A 6,200-nucleotide genomic window follows, 5' to 3' on the forward strand; every position below is an offset into this window, starting at 1 on the left:
GTAAAAATATCTGCTAACTGATCACTTGAGTTAACAAACTCAGTCTTGATGTCTCCAGACATAACCTTTTCCCGAACGAAATGACAATCAATCTCAATGTGTTTAGTCCTCTCATGAAAGACAGGATTAGAGTTAATATGAAGAGCAGCTTGATTGTCACACACAAGTGTCATTTGAGTAACATCTCCAAATTGTAACTCTTGAAGCAATTGCTTGAGCCAAAGAAGTTCACAGGCAGCTGAGGCCATAGCTCTATATTCTGCTTCTGCACTGGATCTTGCTACAACACTCTGTTTCTTACTTTTCCATGAGATCAAGTTACCACCAATGGAGACACAATACCCAGATGTAGATCTTCTATCAGAAGGAGATCCTGCCCAATCAGCATCTGAATAGCAAACAACTCTTGTATGGTTATTAGAACCATATAACAATCCTTTTCCAGGAGATTTTTTAATATACTTCAAGATGCGAATGACTGCATTCCAATGATCTTCACATGGAGAATTAAGAAATTGGCTTACCACACTGACTGCAAAGGAAATGTCAGGACGAGTAACGGTAAGATAATTCAATTTCCCAACCAATCGTCTATACTGCTCAGGATCAGATATAGGCTCCCCCTGATTTGGTAGAAGTTTAGTATTGGGATCCATGGGTGTATCAACAGACTTTGAACTCATCAATCCAGTTTCCTCCAGAATATCCATGGCATACTTTCTTTGAGATATAAAAATACCATCATTGGACTGTGCCACCTCAATACCCAAGAAATATCTGAGTTTGCCAAGATCTTTGGTTTGAAAATGGTGACAGATATGTTGTTTCAACTGAGAGATGCCATGGTTGTTACTCCCTGTAAGAACGATGTCATCAACATATACTATCAAGTAAACACATCCAACACTCGAGTGTTGATAAAAAACAGAATGATCTGTTTCACACCGAGTCATACCAAATTGTTGAACAACATTGCTAAATTTTCCAAACCAGGCCCTAGGAGATTGTTTTAGGCCATATAGTGATTTGCGAAGACGACATACCATCTCAGAAGACTCCCCCTGAGCAACAAACCCAGGAGGTTGCTCCATATAGATTTCCTCTTGCAAATCACCATTGAGGAAAGCATTCTTAACATCCAGTTGATAAAGAGGCCATTGTTTAAGAGCAGCCATGGCGATAAATAAACGAACAGAAGCCATCTTTGCCACGGGGAAAAAGTATCTCCATAATCCAACCCAAAAATTTGAGTATAACCTTTGGCTACAAGACGAGCTTTGAGGCGATCAATAGTACCATCAGGTCCAACTTTGATAGTAAACACCCACCTGCAACCAACAACAGATTTCCCAGATGGCAACGGGACCAGTTCCCAAGTTCCACTATTATGAAGAGCACTTAATTCATCTGCCATGGCCTGACGCCAACCAGGATGGGCTAAAGCGTCACAGACAGTTTTTGGAATGGTCACAGAAGAAAGAGAGGAAAGACATGTATAAAAAGGTAATGACAAGCGATGATAACTCAAAGCAATATAATGGGGAGAGGGATTACGGGTAGAACGCATACCTTTTCGGAGGGCAATGGGAAGGTCAGACTCAGGTGTCAGAGCCGGAGGAGACAGAGTAGTTGGCACTGGAGTGGAGTCACATGGTGGTGGTTGTGATCGATTACGGCGACTATAAACCTGAAGAGGTGGTGGAGGAGCAGGTGACTGTGGAGCAGGAACCGAGGGTGAAGAAGACACAGTAAGAGGGTCACAAACAATAGGAACATTAAAGGTATTAGAAGAGTTGTCAGGATTGGATGGAGTCAGAGGTGAAGATTGACTCTTAAAATAAAGGGAGAACTCATTAAAGGTGACATCTGCAGACACAAAATAACGGTTAAGAAAAGGAGAAAAACATTTGTATCCTCTTTGTGATCTTGTAAACCCTAAGAAAACACACTTATGTGATCTAGGAGAAAGCTTGTCAAGACCAGGACTAAAATTATGAACAAAACATGTAGACCCGAAAACTCTTAAAGGTAAGGGATGAAGAGGTTCATGAGGGAATAAAATGGAGTGAGGTATGTTATTCTTTAAAACCGAAGAAGGCATACGATTAATGAGATAACAGACAGTAAGAATGGCATCACCCCAGAAATGTTCAGGAACCTCGCCATGAATTAAAAGTGTGCGAGTGGTTTCCATAAGATGTCTATTTTTACGTTCAGCTACACCATTTTGTTGAGGGGTATAAGCACAAGAAGTTTGATGCAGAATGCCGTGAGAAGCCATAAATTGTTTGAAAGAATGAGAAAGATATTCACGGCCATTATCACTACGCAAAACTCTAATAGAAACACCGAACTGAGTTTTAATTTCATTAAAAAAAGATTGAAAGATATGAAATAATTCCGAACGATGTTTCATTAGAAATAACCAAGTGCATCTGGAGTTATCATCAATGAAAGTAACAAAGTATTGAAAACCTAAAGTAGACTTAACACGGCTAGGACCCCAAACGTCAGAGTGAACCAAGGCAAAAGGGGACGAAGTATCACGTGTGACACTACGAGGAAAAGAAGTACGAGTATGCTTGCCTAATTGACACGACTCACAATCCAAACGAGACAACTTGGACAAGGCAGGGACAAGCTGTTGTAACTTGGCAAGGCTTGGATGACCAAACTGAGCATGAATAAGAGAGGGAGACTCCATAACTGCACCAATGTGTGTAGAGGGACGGAGATGATAAAGACCATGAGACTCATATCCTGTGCCAATCACCTGTTTCGAACTCCGATCCTGTAAACAGACAAAATTGTTGGTAAAAGAAACAACACAATCAAGAGAACGAGTTAGGCGACTGATGGACAACAGGTTAAAAGGAGACCCAGGGACATAAAGAACATTATCAATGGTTAAAGAAGGAAAAAGTTTAACAGTGCCAACACCATGAGATGAGACTCTAGAACCATCAGCTAGTGTAACAGAAGGTAAAGGATTAGTAGAGGATAAAGAAGAGAGTTCAGAACTGAAAGAGGCAGCGGAAGACGCCATAGAGGAACTGGAAGACACGCGGCTTCGAATGGCGCGTGAGGGATGATCAAAACTGCATGGTCGCCGGTCGGAACTAACACTCCGGCGACGACAACGGTGGTGGCAACTTCGGCGGCGGCTCCGGCAGCGGCTCCGTCGACGGCTCCGGCGACGGCTCCGGCGGCTCCGGTGGCAGCAGCGGCGGTGGAGGAGGCAGCGATAGCGGAAAAAAAAAACCTTAAGCTCTGATACCATGTTGAGAATAAAGAAGATAGGGATTGAGATTAATCTCCCTTGTGTATAAACTACACATAGGATAATCTATTCATAATAAAGAGAGGTACAAGTAAAAAGAGTAACTGAAAATAAAAAGATTAAATAGAAGATATTGTTTGATATTGTGGTTATCAATATCTAACAATATCTTAATAATATCAAACTATATCTAACAAGTTCTTAGTGTTCTCTGTACGTTTCCAGAACTGAATTCAATACAAGTTTAATTGTTCTTCTCAATTGCTTCTTTCTTTATTTGTTTCTGCACTGTCTATTCATTGTTAATTATCATTTACTGTTTTTATTTTTTTCCCATTTTCGTTTTCTTTACAATGCCTTCAATTCCCTTTGTTAAATCTGAATTACAAAACCCAGAACATGATCATGTGCATTCACAGCATTGCATTATACTAGTTGCAATTTCTGATTGAAAACTGTTTTCTAAGTGGTTTAGGATTTTATCATAGATACTGCTGTCTATGTGGATCCTGTTCCTAATTGCAATTTTGAAGATATTCATGTTTCAGCTCATGATTATATCGTTTGTGATGACATTTCTGAAAATAGTGTTGTTCCGTTTGTGCTTGTGATATGGAACTGCTGGAGGAATTTTAAAGAGCTGTATGAAATATTACTGAACAAACTATCTTTTCATTGATTCACTTTCGCACTGGTTCAGTAATTTTTCTCAACATTTTCCTTTCCTCTACCCTATAATTTATTTGTTTATACCTTCTGCCACTGTTATATATGCTGATGGAAAGTCCAAATTCTGAGGGGTTCTTCTTTAGAAACTCCACCTTAGACAAATCGTAACATGTACAGAACATATTATAGTATGAACCTAATCTGTTGAAGTTTTATATTTAAAAATACTATTAATTATGCTAACATACATGAATGTATTCCTAAAAGTTTTCCGAAGTTGTATAAAATAAGTGAATATTCTAAATCTGATCAAACAGACAGAAACTTCGTTTCAGTCAATAGAGCTCAGAAACATTTCCCTTCCTCTCTGTTGTATTGCCTTGTTGTCTGCCACATACACACACATATTCATAGTTTACAGGTGTATATTTTTCAAATATATCAGTCTTTTTTTATTCTGTTTGCCACGTTCTTACTGTTATTGTATGCATGATGTTATATTTTATTTCATTTTGTTTTCTGCATATTATTATAATACTTGATAAAAACAAATATAAAACTCCTGCTGCACTTATTTCAGGCAAACAATTGTTTGATGAAATGAAAATGTTGTTCAAAAAACTAGATAATATACTAATATTAACCTAAACCAGAGAGCCAACTCAATCTGTTGAGTTTTTTAACCATGCAGAAAACATCTTGATGTTTGAAAATACTTTAATTGTACCAACATACATGAACATGTTCCTGAGGTTGTATAATAACAATGGATAGTGTAAAGTGGATCCAACAAACAAGAACTAAGTTCAGCTCATAGAGCTTAGCATTTGCAAGAATTGCAACATTTATCTATTGTGTTTTTCTCTGGAGTCTATTAATTTAATATATTTAAGTGACTAAGTTGTTCTGTACTGAATCAAGAAAGGTGATATGTGTCTCTGTTAGTAAACAAATCTTCTCTCTCTGCTGTGATGCTAAGTGTATTGCAAGAAAGGTCACAACATAATGAAGAGTCTTACATGTATGTTAAGATAACATTATTATTGGATCAATCATCCTATTCCAGATCATTATGTTGACAATATTTTATTCTAGCCTATTTAAGTTTAAACAGTATTTCATTATTTTGATTCTTTTGACACTTTCTTGTTATTATTATTATTATACCAGTGAATTTTTGTTTTTATGTGAGTCCTGTGAATGGTTTATATATATATATATATATATATATATATATATATATATATATATATATATATATATATATATGATGTTTTTAAGCATAAAAATGTTCAACATGCTTTATATTTAACAAGAGTTGAATTGTATTGATCTAGAGAATTTTCTTTATAAAATGGCACTATTGGTGGGCCATGATACCATTGTGCTGAAAAATGAAATTTATAATTTGATAAAATACTATTTCCTTTTATTACAATAATATGTTATAGCTCCAAAAAAATTTGATGACCATGTCAATTTAAAAAAGATTTAATTAAGTTTTTATTTCTTCACAGATTAAAAACTTTTAATTAAGTTCTTGATAGTTATTTTTATCTTCAAACTTTTTTATACATTTTAATTACATATTTTCTATTTAACTTTTTTATTAATTAAATAATATGATTGTTTTACTCGGTCCTCCTCGTACTTATCTTTATTACAAAGAAGCACAATAATTGACTTCCATTAAAAATATGTTGGATTTTTCTATGGTTTATATTAATAGAATAATGATATTTAAATTCACTTTTAATTTATTATTTAAATTAATTTTCAATTATTTATTTTAATTTTTTTAATAATGTGATGTAATGATTTAAAAATAATTAAAATAATAAATTAAAAATAGGTCAAAATATTATTATTCTGATAACAATAATAACTTTTTAATTCTTATAAGTAATAACATGAGAACTAGTGGAAAGCATGATTTTACAAATTTTTAATAAAGAAATCAAAGTCTTTTATCAGTTACATTAATTATAAAACCTTATATTTGTTAACACTTGTAAGTAAAATAACAATACAAAATAATACTCATGTCACTTTTTTAACAGGAAAAATAAAATTATAAGCCAAATTTTTTATTAAAGACTTAATTAAAAATTCTCAAACTATAAGAAAAATTGAAACTTAATTGAATCTTTCAAAAGTAAATTGCCTAAACAATTTCATCAAAAGGATAATAACCTAATGTTTGAAGCTAATATATTAAGTATGCTTGGAGGAATTTTTCTTTGATTTTAAA

The sequence above is a fragment of the Vigna unguiculata genome, chromosome 10 (genome assembly GCF_004118075.2).
Source record: "Vigna unguiculata cultivar IT97K-499-35 chromosome 10, ASM411807v1, whole genome shotgun sequence".
Lineage (NCBI taxonomy): Eukaryota > Viridiplantae > Streptophyta > Magnoliopsida > Fabales > Fabaceae > Vigna > Vigna unguiculata.